This window comes from Schistocerca cancellata, chromosome 5, assembly GCF_023864275.1.
Source record: "Schistocerca cancellata isolate TAMUIC-IGC-003103 chromosome 5, iqSchCanc2.1, whole genome shotgun sequence".
Taxonomy (NCBI): Eukaryota; Metazoa; Arthropoda; class Insecta; order Orthoptera; family Acrididae; genus Schistocerca; species Schistocerca cancellata.
The window spans coordinates 662,534,681-662,553,740 of record NC_064630.1 but is presented as its reverse complement, the minus strand read 5'-3'; the positions used below and the strand labels follow the sequence as shown (position 1 = coordinate 662,553,740).

At 44.0% G+C, this 19,060-nt stretch overlaps 1 protein-coding gene and 1 pseudogene across 1 annotated transcript in view; both read right to left on the bottom strand.

Annotated features, from left to right (window-relative positions):
* Window positions 1-19,060, bottom strand: part of LOC126187353 (serine protease snake-like) — a 269,426-nt gene that overhangs the window by 124,522 nt on the left and 125,844 nt on the right. The window lies entirely within an intron of this gene.
* Window positions 12,898-13,015, bottom strand: LOC126189898 (5S ribosomal RNA; annotated as a pseudogene).

The window sequence follows — 19,060 nt, the reverse complement described above, 5'->3', positions numbered from 1 at the left end:
AGTTATTTCAGCTGTGACATTACTTGCAGAAAGGTGTCAAAATAGATAGGTGCCGAAGTTCGAAGGGTAGGGAGAAAATTCAAAGCTGATTTTTGCGAAAAAACGAAGTAGCGTAGTTCAAACAGCCACCGTTTTATTTTGATGATACGTGGATTCATATTGCGTTAATGTCTTCTCCAGTTTATTCAATGAACTGCAATTTTCAAGAAATCCGATTAAACAGAATATAGTTTATAGATCTTTCAGTTAAATTTATCGATCATAAAGTACAAAATCATATATCGTTCCATTCCAGGCATAATAATTTGTTTTTGTGGTAATAAACACACAGTAGGAACTTTGAGGGACGATGGAAATGTATAAACAGTAACACAAGACGGCCATAAACAAGGTAGAGCCATAACCGTCAAATGCTTTGGCAATAGTCAGTGTATGAGTTTATGGGTCACAGCTGATGAATGTAATTCAGCAAAACAAAGTAACCTGAGCAGATTTTCATTAATCATAATAGAACTGACAAGGAAGCTAGGTTAAATGAAAGCTGAAATACTACACAAACTGCTTCACCGTCGAAGATCACAACACAGTTCCTACTGCCCCACCATCACGAGAAAGCAAAAATGACAGATATACAGTATGTATCAGAAGTAAAGATCAATATTCAGGGATATGACAGGAACGATCATTCGACCAAAATGTCTAGTAAACATGGCCTCTGAATTGCACATCACCACAGCTATGAGCACTGCTTCATCTTCGATACTATGAAACAAATCTCTTCTACCGCAAGCTCTTTTCTTTCCATATTTTTGATCACGGATAGTTTGTATCAAAACAAGAAAAAATTGTTCAGTCAACGTGGGCACTGAAGAGCGTACCTTAAGGGCAATGAGCACTTGCTCATCTTCACTAGTATAAAAGACGCCTGTTCACAAGTTCTCATTGCTATTAAGGTAAGCAATTTAGAGCCCATGTTTACTGGACATTGACTTCGAATGATCATTTCTATCATATTCCTGAATATACACGCTTCCTTCTGGGACGTCCTGTAGAAAGTACATGATAGCGGAATTGTAAATCAGTTCAAGTCACTCGACAGAAGAAAGGCCATGGGACCCAATAAGGTACTGGTTAGAATGTCCTTCGTATAATGTGAAGGTCCTAACGCTCCTTCTCCTTCGGTGTAACAATGATGAACAGCAGAAGAAAAACGCCGTCCCGGACTTCATGAACGACCGCTGAACAGATACGCAGAACTAAAGATCTATCTCGCTGAGTCCGATGGTGAAATTATGTAACATACGTTGTCCCCACGGATTATGTTTTCGGAGCGGGAATAATGATCGTCGAAGTCAAAATCAATCGACGAAGTACCGACTGCGTGAATTCCAGCTCGCTATTTTCGTTCACAAGAACCAGAAGACTACACGGTAAACTGCAGAGCACAGATTGTACTACTTTTCTGAACTACCTGAAGGCTTTCAACTCAGGTACATAACATCACTTTTAAACAAAATAAGTGATTGCGAAGTATCTGAAACGGTACGTGATTGGATTGAAGACAATCTAGAAAACCGGATTAGGAACATCGCGGTTAAGCAAATAACAACATATTTAAATATCCCACTGGTTGTGGCGAAATCAGATTTAATACATTGCAGCTAGTAGCAAAACTATCTTCTAAATGTAGAGCAACACCACATATTTTTTATATTGGTGTGGATTTTTACTTCTTTTTCTTCTTGACACACCCTTCTGTGACATTCTTTTTCTTATCATTTGGGGGAATGTGCGTTGGAAAATGAATCCATGGTTTTGCCTTTACTTGTAAGTCTCGTAGTGGTGGTACACATTGATGGTCGCCCGCGAACAGAGTATTCAGGTAGGTGTGCACACAGTAGTAATTGCTGCAAACCCTCCTCACCACCATTGGATTGAAGACAATCTAGAAAACCGGATTAGGAACATCGCGCTTAAGCAAATAACAACATATTTAAATATCCCACTGGTTGTGGCGAAATCAGATTTAATACATTGCAGCTAGTAGCAAAACTATCTTCTAAATGTAGAGCAACACCACATATTTTTTATATTGGTGTGGATTTTCACTTCTTTTTCTTCTTGACACACCCTTCTGTGACATTCTTTTTCTTATCATTTGGGGGAATGTGCGTTGGAAAATGAATCCATGGTTTTGCCTTTACTTGTAAGTCTCGTAGTGGTGGTACACATTGATGGTCGCCCGCGAACAGAGTATTCAGGTAGCTGTGCACACACTAGTAATTGCTGCAAACCCTCCTCACCACCACCGGGATTTACTCTCTCCTCCATGTTGGTTGTTTACTAATGTTAGCTACCACGTGAGGTGCATCACCTGTGCTTCATTTTAGAATACATTTAAGAGCCATCTATTCGGTAGAGACTAAACTCTATTCATTCTTATAGTTACTCTAGCATTTGCAAGCGAAGTTCCTCATACAATTTAAATATTCTACCGTAGCAACTTAGTGCTAGTAAAGATTGTTTTTTATGCCACTGGCTCAACTAAGTCATCGTATAGGCTGCAATCAGGGTTGAAAAAGTCAGTGGTTTCCCGCTGAATCTGGTGTTTTTTTTTATAGCCCAGGGTGGGAAAAAATTTGATCAGTGTTAGATGGGAAAGATGATGGATTTTAGGTTCTTTTTTTTGTTTTGATGATTTAAAGATATGTTTCGTATTTATGATCGTTGCGGTTTTCTGTCGCTTGGGTTAAAATGGCTCTAAGCACTATGTGACTTAACATCTAAGGTTATCAGTCGCCTAGACTTAGAACTACTTAAACCTAACTAACCTAAGGACACCAGACACATCCATGCCCGAGGCAGGTTTCGAACCTGCAACCGTAGCAGCAGTGCGGTTCCGGACTGAAGCGTCTAGAACCGCTAGGCCACAGCGGCCGTCCTGTCGCTTGGGTTAATGCATAACGTATTACATAGACAAAACAAGAGATCACGTGGCAGTTGAAGGGAAGCGCTTAGCTATGAATTACAAGATCTGGATATTTCCCAGCGCTGGCACGTACGTGCATCCGCTCCGTCTCCAATGATCTCACCGTCGACAGTGCGATAAACCATAATCTTGCTTCATCCTTCCTTCCACACCTCTATATCAACAGTAAAGGTGGTTTAGTCTTGGACACCTGAAGCCTAACGTCCATATCTCATTTTGACACGCAAAAGTTGGCTTGTTACTGTACGCATGTACGAAACAGGAACTCCATCGAATGATTAGTCAAAAATAACTCTAGTGTAGGTACGAGGGGCAGTCAAATGAAAACCAAACACTCGCCACGATAGGACGATTGAATGGCTCCATTTAAAAGTAATCACCACTCACGTTAAGACATTTATACGACTTGGAGACGAGACGGTAAATTCATGTTTCGTGGAACGCGTTGTGCCACTGACGGATGCGCAAACGCACCCAGTCTAGTCCGATTGAAACCAACGTCCACGCATGTCTTTGTTCAGGTGAAGGTGTGAAAATCTCACGGTGAGAGATCCGAATGTGCAGAGGATGTTGCAGTGTCTCCCACCCAAAACGCTGAAGCGTAGCCTTCGGCCGATTGACGTGCGGGGACTGGCGTTATCGTCCAACAGGATGATTTCGTCTGACAGCATTCCGATAGCCCGAAGGCAAACGGCAAAGCCAACAGTGGAAACAACCCACATCTCCCCCGCATAAAGAAAAGACCAATCCTGTTCACACACAAGTTTCAGTAAGTTCATCAGGACGTTCTTCTTCGACTGCGGGGGCTCTCTGCCTGTCGAGTTCTTCGAGCTTTAAACCACAACCAAAGCGCAGTGATATGAGGATAATTTGCAGAATCTGTGACGGGCCGTACAGGCTGTGGGACGGAATCATCCAGTTGCACGGTAACATCCGACCCCACACTGCCGATCGGACGAAGGCTACACTTGAGCGATTTGGTTGAGAAACACTGCAACAACCTGGATACAGCCCAGATATTTCACCGTATGATTTGTTCATCTTTGGCAACCTGAAAAAAAGACATGCGTGAAAGTCGGTTTCAGTCGGGCGAGAAAGCGCAAGGGCGGGTGCGATTGTGCATCCGTTACCGTTCGACCGTGTTAAAATACACAGGAACTGGTCGTGTCGTCTTCCACTGGTGTAAATATCCTATTGGGTATGTTGGTAACTTTTGAATGGAACCATTCCCTGATCCCGTCATTTGACTGCTTCCTATACACTGAGATGGCAAAAGTTATGCGATAGCGATGTATACATGTCCAGATGACCGTAGCAGCGCGTGCGCGAGTTATAAAGGGGCAATGCATTGGCGGAGCTGTCATTTGTACTCAGGCGATTCACGCGAAAAAGTTTCCGGCGTGATTATGGCCCCAGACGACGGGAATTAACAGACTTTGAACGCAGAAAGATAGGTAGAGCTAGCCACAGGGGACATTCTACACTCCTGGAAATTGAAATAAGAACACCGTGAATTCATTGTCCCACGAAGGGGAAACTTTATTGACACATTCCTGGGGTCAGATACATCACATGATCACACTGACAGAACCACAGGCACATAGACACAGGCAACAGAGCATGCACAATGTCGCCACTAGTACAGTGTATATCCACCTTTCGCAGCAATGCAGGCTGCTATTCTCCCATGGAGACGATCGTAGAGATGCTGGATGTAGTCCTGTGGAACGGCTTGCCATGCCATTTCCACCTGGCGCCTCAGTTGGACCAGCGTTCGTGCTGGACGTGCAGACCGCGTGAGACGACGCTTCATCCAGTCCCAAACATGCTCAATGGGGGACAGATCCGGAGATCTTGCTGGCCAGGGTAGTTGACTTACACCTTCGAGAGCACGTTGGGTGGCACGGGATACATGCGGACGTGCATTGTCCTGTTGGAACAGCAAGTTCCCTTGCCGGTCTAGGAATGGTAGAACGATGGGTTCGATGATGGTTTGGATGTACCGTGCACTATTCAGTGTCCCCTCGACGATCACCAGTGGTGTACGGCCAGTGTACGAGATCGCTCCCCACACCATGATGCCGGGTGTGCCCTGTGTGCCTCGGTCGTATGCAGTCCTGATTGTGGCACTCACCTGCACGGCGCCAAACACGCATACGACCATCATTGGCACCAAGGCAGAAGCGACTCTCATCGCTGAAGACGACACGTCTCCATTCGTCCCTCCATTCACGCCTGTCGCGACACCACTGGAGGCGGGCTGCACGATGTTGGGGCGTGAGCGGAAGACGGCTTAACGGTGTGCGGGACCGTAGCCCAGCTTCATTGTGACGGTTGCGAATGGTCCTCGCCGATACCCCAGGAGCAACAGTGTCCCTAATTTGCTGGGAAGTGGCGGTGCGGTCCCCTACGGCACTGCGTAGGATCCTACGGTCTTGGCGTGCATCCGTGCGTCGCTGCGGTCCGGTCCCAGGTCGACGGGCACGTGCACCTTCCGCCGACCACTGGCGACAACATCGATGTACTGTGGAGACCTCACGCCCCACGTGTTGAGCAATTCGGCGGTACGTCCACCCGGCCTCCCGCATGCCCACTATACGCCCTCGCTCAAAGTCCGTCAACTGCACATACGGTTCACGTCCACGCTGTCGCGGCATGCTACCAGTGTTAAAGACTGCGATGGAGCTCCGTATGCCACGGCAAACTGGCTGACACTGACGGCGGCGGTGCACAAATGCTGCGCAGCTAGCGCCATTCGACGGCCAACACCGCGGTTCCTGGTGTGTCCGCTGTGCCGTGCGTGTGATCATTGCTTGTACAGCCCTCTCGCAGTGTCCGGAGCAAGTATGGTGGGTCTGACACACCGGTGTCAATGTGTTCTTTTTTCCATTTCCAGGAGTGTATTTCTTCCATTTCGAAAATTGTTAGAGAATTCAATAATCCGAAATCCACAGCGTCAAGAGTGCGCCGGGAAAACCATATTCAGGCGTTCTCTCTCACCATGGCCTTTACGTAAGGACCGAGAGCAGCGGCGTTTGGAATTTCTGACGCGGGAATATAAATTCTTTGAGATGCTCTACAATGTGGTGCATTTTTCATTGTCGTATCTACCGTGGTTTTTCTCTCCTGGGCCCTTGAAATCAGGGAGGTTTGAGTGGGAGACCCTCTATTCTTCGAGCTACGTCAAGTATAATTACCTAAAGATACAAATTGTTACCCTCAGCCGGCCTGTATGGCCGAACGGTTCTAGGCTCTTCAGTCTGGAACCGCGCGACCGCTACGGTTGCAGGTTTGAATCCTGCCTCGGGCACGGATGTGTGTGATGTCCTTAGGTTAGTTAGGTTTAAGTGGTTCTGAGTTCTAGAGGACTGATGACCTCCGCTGTTGAGACCCATAGTGCTCATAGCCATTTTTTGTTACACTCAGATACTACACAGTGGGTTTCTGAAGACCTTTCCACGAAAAGACTGTGCCGGGATTAACCAACATGGTAGATTTCAATAAATAATGTCCGCGCTCACTACCCCTAGCATAACTGGAAGCATCTTGTAAAGATGTAGCTGTCGTCCCAAATGGTTCCATCTCCGCTGGTTGCAGGCTCTAACGTGTACGCAGTAAACAGTGCATAACTAAATGGCAAATATGAAGTAAAATTGAAATTACGGAGTACTAGGATGAAATTTAATTTTTTCCAATTATAGAAGCCCAAGAATCAAGAAAAAGGTTCTGAGAGCCAGTCTATCGTTAATATTCATCCCCGTTTGGAGCAGTAAATTAACGTTTAAATAGTAAATATAAATAATAAACGATTCACTTCTTGGCGTCCTTAATCGGGCAGGTAAGTTAGAAAATTTAAAAAGGGAAATGGATAGCTTAATGTTAGATACAGTGCGAATTTATAAAGTTCGGTGGCAGGAGGAACAAGACTTCTGGTCAGGTGAATACATGGTTCAAAAAAATGGCTCTGAGCACTATGGGACTCAACTGCTGAGGTCATTAGTCCCCTTGAACTTAGAACTAGTTAAACCTAACTAACCTAAGGACATCACACACATCCATGCCCGAGGCAGGATTCGAACCTGCGACCGTAGCGGTCTCGCGGTTCCAGACTGCAGCGCCAGAACCGCGCGGCCACCTCGGCCGGCTTTAAAAATGGCTCTGAGCACTATGGGACTTAACATCTATGGTCATCAGTCCCGTAGAACTTAGAACTACTTAAACCTAACTAACCTAAGGATATCACATAACACCCAGTCATCACGAGGCAGAGAAAATCCCTGACCCCGCCGGGAATCGAACCCGGGAACCCAGGCGTGGGAAGCGAGAACGCCACCGCACGACCACGAGCTGCGGACATACTTGGTTATAAATACAAAATAACTGTAATGCAGGAGTGGGTTTAATAATGAATAAAAATATTGGAACGCGAATAAGCTACTGCGAACAGCATAGTGAAAGCATTATTGTAGCCAAGATAGACACGAAGCCCACGCCTATCACCGTAGTACAAGTTTATATGCCTACTAGCTCCACAGATGATGAAGAGATTGAAGAAATGTAAGATGCGATAAAATAAATCGTTCAGATAAATAAGGCAGACGAAAATTTAGTCATGTGGGACTGGAATGCGATTGTAGGAAAAGGAAGAGGAGGAAAAGTAGTAGGTGAATAGGGACTGGCGGTAAGGAATGAAAGGGGAAGCCGCCTGGTAGAATTTTGCACAGAGTATAACGTAGTCATAGCTAACGTGTGGCTTAAGAATAATGAAAGAAGGATGTATATACATGGAAGAGGCCTGGAGACAACGGAAAGTTTCAGATAGATTATATAATGGCAATGCAGAGCTTTAGGAACCAGGTTTTAAACTGTAAGACATTTCCAGGCGCAGATGTGGACTCTGACCATAATCTATTGGTTATGAATTGTAGATTAAAACTGAAGAAATTGAAAAAAGGTAGGAAATTAAGGAGATGGGACCTGGATAAACTGAAAGAACCAGAGATTGTAGAGAGTTTCGGAGAGAGTATAATAAAAAGACTGACAAGAACAGGGGAAAGAAACACAGTAGAAGCAGAATGGGTAGCTCTGAGAGATGAAACAGTGAAGGCAGCAGAGGATCAAGTAAGTAAAAAGACAAGGGCTAGTAGAAATCCTTGGGTAACACAAGAGATATTGAATTTAACTGATGAAAGGGGAAAATATAAAAGTGCAGTAAATGAAGAAGGCGGAAACGAATATAAACGTCTCAGAAATGAGACCGATAGAAAGCGCAAAATGGCCAAGCACTAGGCGTAAGACAGATACTGCCTACAGGAAAATTAAAGAGACCTTCGGAGAAAAGAGAACAACCTGTATGAATATCAAAAGCGCAGATGGAAAACCCGTCCGAAGCAAAGAACGGAAAGCAGAAAGGTGGAAGGAGTATATAGAGGGTCTATACAAGAGCGATGTACTTGAGGACAATATTATGGGAATGGAAGAGGACGTAGATGAAGATGAAATTGGAGATATGATACTGCGTGGAAAGTTTGACAAAGCACGGAAAGACCTAAGTCGAAACAAGGCCCCGGGAATAGATAACATTCCATTAGATCTACTGATAGCCTTGGGATAGCCAGCCCTGACGAAACTCTACCTACCATCTGGCGAACAAGATGTATGAAACATGTGTAATACCCTCAGACTTCAAGAAGAATATAATAATACCAATCCCAAAGAAAGCAGGTGTTGACGGATGTGAAAATTACCGAACTATCTGTTTAATAAACCATGGGTGCAAAATACTAACAAGAATTCTTTACAGACTGAGGGAAAAACTGGATTCCGTAGAAATGTTGGAACACGCGAGGCAATACTGACTCTATGACTTATCTTAGAGGAGAGGTTATGGAAAGGTAAACATACGTTTGTGGTATTAGTAGACTTAGAGAAAGCTTTTGACAATGTCGACTGGAATATTCTGTTTCAAATCCTGAAGGTAGCAGGTGTAAAACCCAGAGAGCGAAAGGCTATTTACAATTTATACAGAAACCAGATGGCAGTTATAGGAGAGTCGAGGGGCATGAAAGGGAAGCAGTGGTTGAGAAGGGAGTGAGAGAGTGTTGTAGCCTATCCCCGATGTTATTCAATCTGTATGTTAAGCAAGCAGTAAAGGAAAAAAAAGAAAAATTCATAGTAGGAATTAAAATCCATGGAGAAGAAATAAAACCTTTGAGGTTGTAATTCTGTTAGAGACAGCAAAGGACTTGGAAGAGCAGCTGAACGGAATGGACAGTCTCTTGAAAGGAGGATATGAGATGAATATCAACAAAAGCAAAACGAGGATAATGAAATGTAGTCGAATTAAATCAGGTGATGCTGAGGGTATTAGTTTAGGAAATGAGATATTTAAAGTAGAAAATGAGTTTTGCTATTTGTGGAGCAAAATAGCTGATGATGGTCGGAGTGGAGAAGATATAAAATGTAGACTAGCTATGGCAAAGAAAGCGTTTCTGAAGAAGAGAATTTGTTAACATCGCATATACTTTTAAGTGTCAGGACGTCTTTTGTGAAGCTATTTGTATGGGGTGTTGCTATGTATGGAAGCGAAGCATGGACGATAAACAGTTTATACAAGAAGAGAATAGAAGCTTTCGGAATGTGGAAAATAAATGTCGTGTGACTAGGGCCTCACGTCCGGTAGACCGATCGCCGGGTGCAAATCTTTAGATTTGACGCCGCTTCGGTGACTTGCGCGTCGATAGGGATGAAATGATGATGGTAGGACAACACAACACCCAGTTCCTGAGCGGAGAAAATCTCCGACCCAGCCGGGAATTGAATCCGGGCCCTTAGGATTGACATTCTGTCGCGCTGACCACTGGACTCGGAATGTGGTGCTACAGAATAATACTGAAGATTAGTTGGATAGGTCACGTAACTAATGAGGAACATTGGTTACAATTGGGGAGAAGAGGAATTTGTGGCACCACTTGACTAGAAGAAGGGATCGGTTGCTAGGACACGTTCTGAGGCAGCAAGGGATCATCAGTTTTGTACTGAAGGGAGGCGTGGAGGGTAAAAATCTTACAGGGAGGCCAAGAGAAAAAAATGGTTCAAATGGCTCTGAGCACTATGGGACTTAACATCTTCGGTCATCAGTCCCCTAGATCTTAGAACTACTTAAACCTAACTAACCTAAGGACATCACACACATCCATGCCCGAGGCAGGATTCGAACCTGCGACCGTAGCGGCCCCGTGGTTCCGGACTGTAGCGCCTATAACCGCACGGCCAGGAGGCCAAGAGATGAATACGATAAGAATATTTAGAAGGATGTAGGTTGCAGTAGTTATTCGGAGTTGAAGAGGCTTGTACAGGGTAGAGTAGCATGGAGAGCTGCATCAATCCAGTCTCTGGACTGAAGACCACGACGACGACAGTTTCTTTAAAATCGTTTGAGAAAAATTGCAGTCGTTCGCCTCGATTCTATCATCGCCAACTGGCTACAAGATGGCAAACGCTTGTCGGCCTATCCTTCTGTACAAACGACTGAACTCGCCCAGCGCTTTGGACGAAAACTGGTTACAGCGCATCGGCCACCGTATCCTGCGGCGACTCCACAAATTGATAACTTCAAGGACAGCTCCGGGCCAGATGCATTCCACTGACCCCAAACCACCACAGTCTGCGACTTCAGAGGTGTAAAGCGAGAGCTCACTGTAGGCCGGAGCGGAGATCTGTTGTGTTTTCTGATGGAAGTTGATTCTGCCTCTGTCAGTGACGGCCGTATGTTGATTAGGAAGAGGCCAATTGGGGACATGCAGCCAACCTGTCTGCGTGCTAGACACACTGGACCTGCACCTGGAGTTATGGTTGAGGGTGCTGTTTCGCATGACAGAAGGAGCATTGTCGTGGTTATCACACGCACCCTGACTGCATATCTGCATGTCAGTCTGGTGATTCGAACTATCGTGCTGCCATTCAAGAACAGCATTCCAGGTGGTGTTTTCCAACAGGGTAATGCTCTGCCACACACCGCTGGTGTAGCCCAACAAGCTCTACAGAGTGTCGACATGTTGCCTTGGTCTCCTCGATCACCATTCGCCAATCGAGCACTTTGGGACGTCATCGGAAGACAACTCCAGCGTAATTCGTAAAAACTATTACTCGTCCCTATAATGAGCGGCCAAGTGCAACAGGCATGGAATCATATCACACAAATTGCACCTGTACAAAACAACCCATGCACGTTTGCATGCTCATATTCTCAACATTCCGGCGGTTACACCGGTTATTAATGTACCAGCATTTCACACTTGCAATGGCTTAACTCTCGCTTACATTAACCTGTGAGCTTGCATTGTTAATCACTTAGATATGTTGCCTAGACAAATGTATTCCCGGAATTTTTTTCTCCACATTAATTATTTTTTGGTGTTGCAATTTTTTAGTCGTCGCTATGTCTATAGACTACGTCCGTCTGAGCGTTTATTGGAGGATCGCGTAAATAACTGACATAAATCGGTGAAGAGCTTTACGAGATTGTTGGTAATATGTTAAAAAATGACTAGCCTTTATGCAGTAAATGGATTTCATATAAATATTAATATACCGCAAATATCAAAAAATATGTAGCCTATGCCTGTCCGAACATTTATTAGAGTATCGTGTAAAAATCTGTAGTAAGTCGATCAAGTAATTACTGAGATTTTTGGTAACAACGTTAAACGACGACTTGCCTTTGTGTGGTAGCATAGGCAAAGACGCCGTTACTGCTACCTACTTTGTGGGGACGCTCTGAGATGTTAACCATTGGCATATCCAAGCAAGTAAATACACTTGATGGCAATTAGAGGTAGCTTGCGTGCTGCCATCATATCCAGCAAAACACCGGCACGGCTTCTTTCCAGCGCTTCGCGGAAGAAATAAATACAACTACTCTAAGTTTCTGTGAAACTTATGCATTATGAATTGCTGTTTGCCGATGGGGAACGTGTCGTTTGTACACTTTAGTCTTTGAAACAGACAGCACCGTACGATGGAATTCGTTGCCAAAGTTCAAGGCATGTTAAGTACGTAAGTATTTTTTTGCTTAAGGAGTTACCTCGTGGGTTAATGGTATCGCTGCTCGCTAGAAGGCGAACGAATCGTGCAGTCTAGTTAAAGTTGACATGCGAGTCGGTTCAGGGTCTGTCTTTTGGCACTCTCTGCCTTGTGCCTTGGCTGAAGAGTTAGTCAATCTTGAATGCTTTTGTGTGAGGCGATGAAGTGGTACCAGGCTCCTTGTAGTGTGGGGTCTGTATTGGGGTGCCGTATGCTGTGTATCCATTGCCATAATGAACTTAAGACGGGGCCGGCCTGAATAGCCGCGGAGTGCGGTGACAACGATCCAAAGTAAAAGAAGTTCGGTAGGTTCAGTTTGGATAACTGGAGGTGTCTGCTAAACCCTGTCTTCACGGTTATCGAGCGCTCAGAGTGGATGGATGACTAGCTCATGGACCCTAATTTGCGCAGGCAAAAGCGCTGAAAACTGTGAGCATCGACCAGTTTTTCATGTGAACGTTTGCCATGAGATAACTGGTTGAATGAAAGTGGTGCTCTCGCTTAACGCCGTTAGTGTTACGATTTAATTGTAAACAGCTGTTAGGAACTTGCTTCCGTGTACTATTATGGCTCCCTCCAGTGCTGCTTGTGGAGAGTTACTGGTTTTAAAATTTTTTATTAAGCTCTCCGTCTTCAGGTCACAAGTGGCCCATCGGGACCATCCGACAACCGTGTCATTCTCAGCTGAGGATGCAGATAGGAGGGGCGTGTGGTCAGCACACCGCTCTCCCGGTCGTTATGATGGTTTTCTTTGACCGGAGCCGCTACTGTCCGGTCGAGTAGCTCCTTAATTGGCATCACGAGGCTGAGTGCACCCAGAAATATGGCAACAGCGCATGGCGGCCCAGCTGGTCACCCATCCAAGTGCCGACCACGCCCGACAGCGCTTAACTTCGGTGATCTGATGAGAACCGGTGCATCCACTGCGGCAAGGCAGTTGCAACATTATATATATATATATATATATATATATATATATATATATATATATATATATATATTTTGCTCCTTTTGAAATCATCAAGTTGCAGGCCAAGCCGCCAGAGCTTTATCTGTCGCTTGTTAATTTGGAGCGTATTCTGTCTCATTTAGTTCACTCCTGTGCTTAATTGTAATTTGTTTGAGAACAGAGCGGCTAACGGTTAGTGTATCTATTTAAAACTTTAGACCTGAGTCGTTAATGTTAATTGCTGTACTCACCGGCTTGGTTTAAAGTTTAATTCGTTTTACAGTTTTTTTTAAGATCATGCTAATGCCTGCATGTTTAGGCAATCCATGTACTTTATCAAGTTTAAGTCATGTTAATTACTTATCCTTTTGTCGTTTTAAACTCACATATAGTCCCGAGCCTGGATGGGTTTTCTTATAATGGGGTTTTTATATTAACTCAGTGGTTTATTGAAAATTTCATATGTGGTGATTCATTTATGTTCCGGCGTAACGACAAGCGCCGGCACGAAGATCGAGAACGTACCCGCATAGAAGGCTGTGAGACGACGTCAGCCAATAGTACGCTGACTAGGACCACACCACGACAGGAGCGGCCTCTGTATGAAGAGAATATAAGCGCCGCTCCTGCCACCTCGGCCGGACGGTAGAAGACGGACAGTAGTAGGCCCAGATTAGAAGATAGCACTAGAAGAGCCGTGACTTGTGATCCATATCCATTACTTACGTGGACATTGTATATAGCGAAAGACGTTGATTATTTGCATGTCGCCAATTAATTGCGACAGGATATTGTAAATCAAAGTATAGTTAAATCAATTACTGTAATAAACTCCATCAATATGATTTCCTTGTGTGTTGTCTAGTTATTCGAGAAAACAGCTTCTTAGGCACCCAATAAGAGACGAGTGGGCAGGATACGGCATTTAATTTTATGTGTTTTAAAAATACCTGTCCATGCTGTTATAAATCCTTGCGTAACGCTGATCTCTGACGGTCTGTGTTGGCATTCAGTGAGGGTCTGTAGCTAATTGCTTCCAACTAGAATCATTTGCTGACTGCAGTGTTGTAATGATTTAATATGATGAGTTTCCATTTTTAATTAATTCTGTAACCTTTTTATGTGATAAATTTTTTTGAATTCAAAGTTCGCTTCGTCTGGGTGGTTTGTGTAAGCACCTTACTCTACAGAGCCTGAGTGTTTATTTCTGTCGTCCTTTCCTGATGAATTCTGTGTTTCTATTTATGTGTTGTTCTTTACACTAAATAATTTTGTTGTGCTTGTAATTAATTGAAGTAAGCAAGCAATTCTATTAGGGTAATGTAATCAGAGCACGACATAAGGTGATTCTAATGCTTGAAGGAAATCGACCACGGCTCACTTAGCAAGAGTGACACCATACAAATTTCAGAGTATGTGTGTAGTCAAATATTCACTGCTGAGGGTGAAGATGTGGAGTACAAATGGACAAAATTCAAAAGCTTTCCTTAACATGCCTTACACAAGTATGTTCTGAGCAAGGTCTTATGTGATGGTTTAGCGGTGTTAGAAATCTGCTACGTAAACAAGGCGAGCTTCATCACAGGTTCAAAGGGGTCAAAACCAAGCTAACAAACAAAAGTTGAACGAAGCGAAAATGAGCGTAAGGAGAGCAATGAGAGAAGCGTTCATGGACTTTAAAAGTAAAATTTTATCAACTGCTCTAAGTAAAAAGCCCAAGAGACTTTCGACTTACACAATATAAGTAACCGGTTCGAAATCATCTTTTCAGTCACTCAGTAACCACAAAGACATCGCTACGGAAAATGACAGATAGAAGGCCGAAATACTGAATTATGTCTTCCGAAATGGTTTCACCGCGGAAGATCGTAATACGATCCCTCCTTTCAATCATCGTACGAACCTTGAAATGGAAAATATGGATATAACGGACCTCTAAATAGAAAAGCAACTACAACTGCTTAGTTGTGGGAAGGCATAAGGACCAGATGAGATACCTATAAGATTATATAAAGATAATGCGAAAACCCTTTTCCCCTTATGACAGCAGTTTGTCGTAGATCGTTGGAGCAACGAAGGGTACCCTGCAACTGGAAAAAACGCAGGTCATTCTGGTTTTCAAAAAGGATCGTAGGGCACATGAACATAATTATAGGCCTATGTAGTTGATGTCAGTCTGTTGTAGAATTATGGAACATGTTCTACGCTCATGTATTATGACCTTTTCCGTGAATGAAATTTTGCCCTACGAAAATGAACATGGATTCAGCAAAGAAAGATCTTGCGAAACTCTGCTCGCTCCGTGACCCCACATGGATCCACAACGCTGTAGATATCGACGTTCAGGTTGATGCCGTGTTCATCACTTCAGAAACGCGCTTAATGAAAAAAAAAGAGCTTATCGAATATCGGACCAGATTTGGGACTGGATTCAAGACTACCTTGCAGACAGCACTCAACATGTCGCTCGTAACGGAACAAAATCGAATCGACAGATGTACCGGTAATTTCGGGAGTACCCCAAGAAAGTGTGATAGGACCGTTATTGTTTACAGCGTATATGAATGATCTAGTAGAAAGCGTCAGAAGCTTTTTGAGGCTGTTCGCAGATGGTATGACTACCTACAAGAAGGTAACAACGTCAGAAGACACAAATGATTTTCAGAAGGACCTAAAGAAAGTTGATGAATGGTGCAGCTACGGACGGTTGACCCTGAACGTAAATAAATGTAACATACTGCGCATACATATGAAAAAAAATCCACAATAGTACAACTACACTACTGATTTCTCGAAACAGTAACTGCTATAAAATACCTATGAGTGACTATTCGGAGCGAGCTTAAGTGGAATGACCACATTAGGACAAGCAAATGGAAATTCTCAGGAAACATATTCAGTAAATGCATTTCATCCGCTAAAGAAGTGATTTACAAGGCGCTTGTTCGTCACTCTGGGACGCTTACCAGGTAGGACTGATAGAAGAGATACAGAAGATCCGACCAAGAGCGGCGCGTCTGTCACGAGATCATTTAGTTCTCGCTACAGCGTTACAGATATTTTCAACAAACACCAATGGCAGGTGCTACAAAAGAGGAGTGGTGCATCACGGAGAAGTTTACTACTGAAATTTCGGGAGACTACTTTCCAGGAAGAGTCGGACAACATGTTACTTTGTCCCACATACGTCTCGCGAAATGAGCACCAGAAGAAGGAAAAATCGAGAAATTATAGCTAATACAGAGGCAAGACCAAAGAAAAATCAAGACTTGTTCATAGGATTTTTCGACCATGGAAAAGGCGTTCAACAGTGTAAAATGGTGCAAGATGTTCGAAATTCTGAGAAAAATAGGGGTAAGCTTGAAGGAGAAACGGGTGATGTGTATAAGAGTCAGGAGGGAATAATAAGAGTGGACCACCAACAACGAAGTACTCGGATTAAGAAGAATGAAAGACAGGGATGTAGTCTTTCGCCGTTACTGTTCTGTCTGTACATCGAAGAAGCAATGATGGAGATAAAAGAGAAGTTGAATTAAATTTCAAGGTGAAGAGGTATCAATGAATCGGTTCGCTGATGACACTGCTATCGTGAGTGAAAGTGAGGAAGAATTACATGATCTACTGAATGGAATGAACTGCCTAATGTTTACAGAATATGCCCTCGAGAGTAAGTCGAAGACAGACAACGGTAATGAGAAGTAGCACAAATGAGAATAGAGAGAAATTTAACATCAGGATTGAGGGTCACGAGGTAGGTAAAGTAGATGAAGTTAAGGAATCCTACTACATAGACAGCGCCGGCCGCGGTGGCCTCGCGGTTCTAGGCGCTCAGTCCGGAACCGCGCGACTGCTACGTTCGCAGGTTCGAATCCTGCCTCGGGCATGGATGTGTGTGATGTCCTTAGGTTAGTTAGGTTTAAGTAGTTCTAAGTTCTAGGGGACTGATGACTACAGATGTTAAGTCCCATAGTGCTCAGAGCCATTTGAACCACATAGACAGCAAAATAACCAATGACGGTCGGGGCAAGAAGGACGTCAAAAGCAGACTAGAACTGGCAAAGAGGACATTCCTGGCCAAGAGAAGTCTACTAGTATCAAACACAGGCCCTAATAAGAGGAACAAATTTCTGAAAATATATGTTAGGAGCATAGCATTGTATGGTAGTGAAACATGGACTGTGGGAAAACCGTAACAGAATCGAAGCATTTGAGACATAGTACTACAGACGAGTGTTGAAAATTAGGCGGGCTGGTAAGGTAAGGAATGAGGAGGTTCTGCGCAGGATCGGAAAGGAAAGGAATATGTGGTAAACACTGACAAGGAGAAGGGACAGAATGATAGGACATGTGTTAAGACATCAGGGAATGACTTCCATGGTACTAGAGGACAAATAAAGGGCAAAAACTGTAGAAGAAGACAGAGATTGGAATACATCCAGCAAATAATGGAGGACGTAGGCTGGAAGTGCTACTCTGAGATCAATAGGTTGGCACAGGAGAGGAATTCTTGGCGGGCTGTATCATACCACACACAAGACAGATCACTAAAGAAAAAAAAATGACACTTACCGTAAAGAAATCCACTACTGTACAACTACACTATTGATGACAAATTGCTGGAAACAGTACCTACCCCCAAAATATTCACGAATGGAACAGTGACGGGCGGAGGGGTCTGTTTGAGGTACCTGAAGTACCCTCCGCCACACACCGTCAGATGACTTGCGGAGTACTGATGTAGATGTAGTAGCAGAAGCTTGCAACCAGTTGAACCGCGCGCGGGAAGAACGCAAGTGAACTTTAGAAGTGCCTGGCTGGCACAACAAATGCTTGGCGGGTAGTGCCGGCCTAGCCAGCTAGCGTGTGGAGGTCGAATGCGTAGCGGGCGAGGACGATCAAACGATCTGGCCTTGCGGCTGCGACGCCGCGCAGCGATACGGAAGGTGTAGCCCGAGAACTTGGTGAGCCGCTCTCCGCGTGCAGCTCTCGATTCGGAAGAACGTGCTACTTCGAGTCGCCTGCCGTCGATAACTGTGTTGTTGCCGTGTCACCGTCGACTATTGCTGCTTGTATTCTATAACAGTTTGCACGACATGAAAAGAAATGAGCAGGTAAACTCTATCGATTTGAGATACGAGATAGACTTCGGTTCATTGGCAGGACATTGGGAAACAGTCACTCTACAAATACTTACGAATCACTGTACTGAACTGCTGTATCCATCCTACGCCTTCCACGACCTCCAGGATTCCCACAAATATCTGTTCCTTAGTCGAGAAACGAGGCTTTTTGCCGCTCCCAACACATTTTTAATGTTTTTTTTAGTTTGATCTGCCTCAAACTGACAGTTGTAATGATCACTAGGTTTAAGATTTGTACACAGAAAAATGAAAAAGAAAACTGAGAATGCGTTAGATGGCGATCAGTTTGGCTTTAGGAAAAGTAAAGGCAGGAGAGAGGCAGTTCTGACACTGCTGTTAGTAATAGAAGCAAGACTAAAGAAAAATCAAGACACGTTCATAGAATTTGTCGACCTGGAAAAAGCGATGTAAAATGGTGCAAGATGTTGGAAATTCTGAAAAAAGTGGGGGTAAGCTAATAGGGAGAGATGGGTCATATACAATATGTACAACAGCCAAGAGGGAACAATAGGAGTGGATGACCAAGAACGAAGTGCGCGTATTAAAAAGGGTGTAAGACAAGGATGCAGCCTTTCACTCCTGCTGTTCAATCTGTACATCGAGGACGCAAAGAAGGAAATAAAAGAAAGGTTCAGGAGTGGAATTTAACTTCAAGGTGAAAGGATATCAATGATACAATTCGCTGCTGACATTGCTATCCTGAGTGAAAGTGAAGAATTACACGATCTGCTGAAAAGAATGAACAGTCTAATGAGTACAGACTAAGGATTGAGAGTGAATCGAAGAAAGACGAAGGTAATGAGTAGTAGTAGAAATGGGAACAGCGAGAAACTTAACATCAGGATTGATGGTTACGAAGTAGATGAACTTAAGGAATTTTGCTACCTAGGTAGCAAA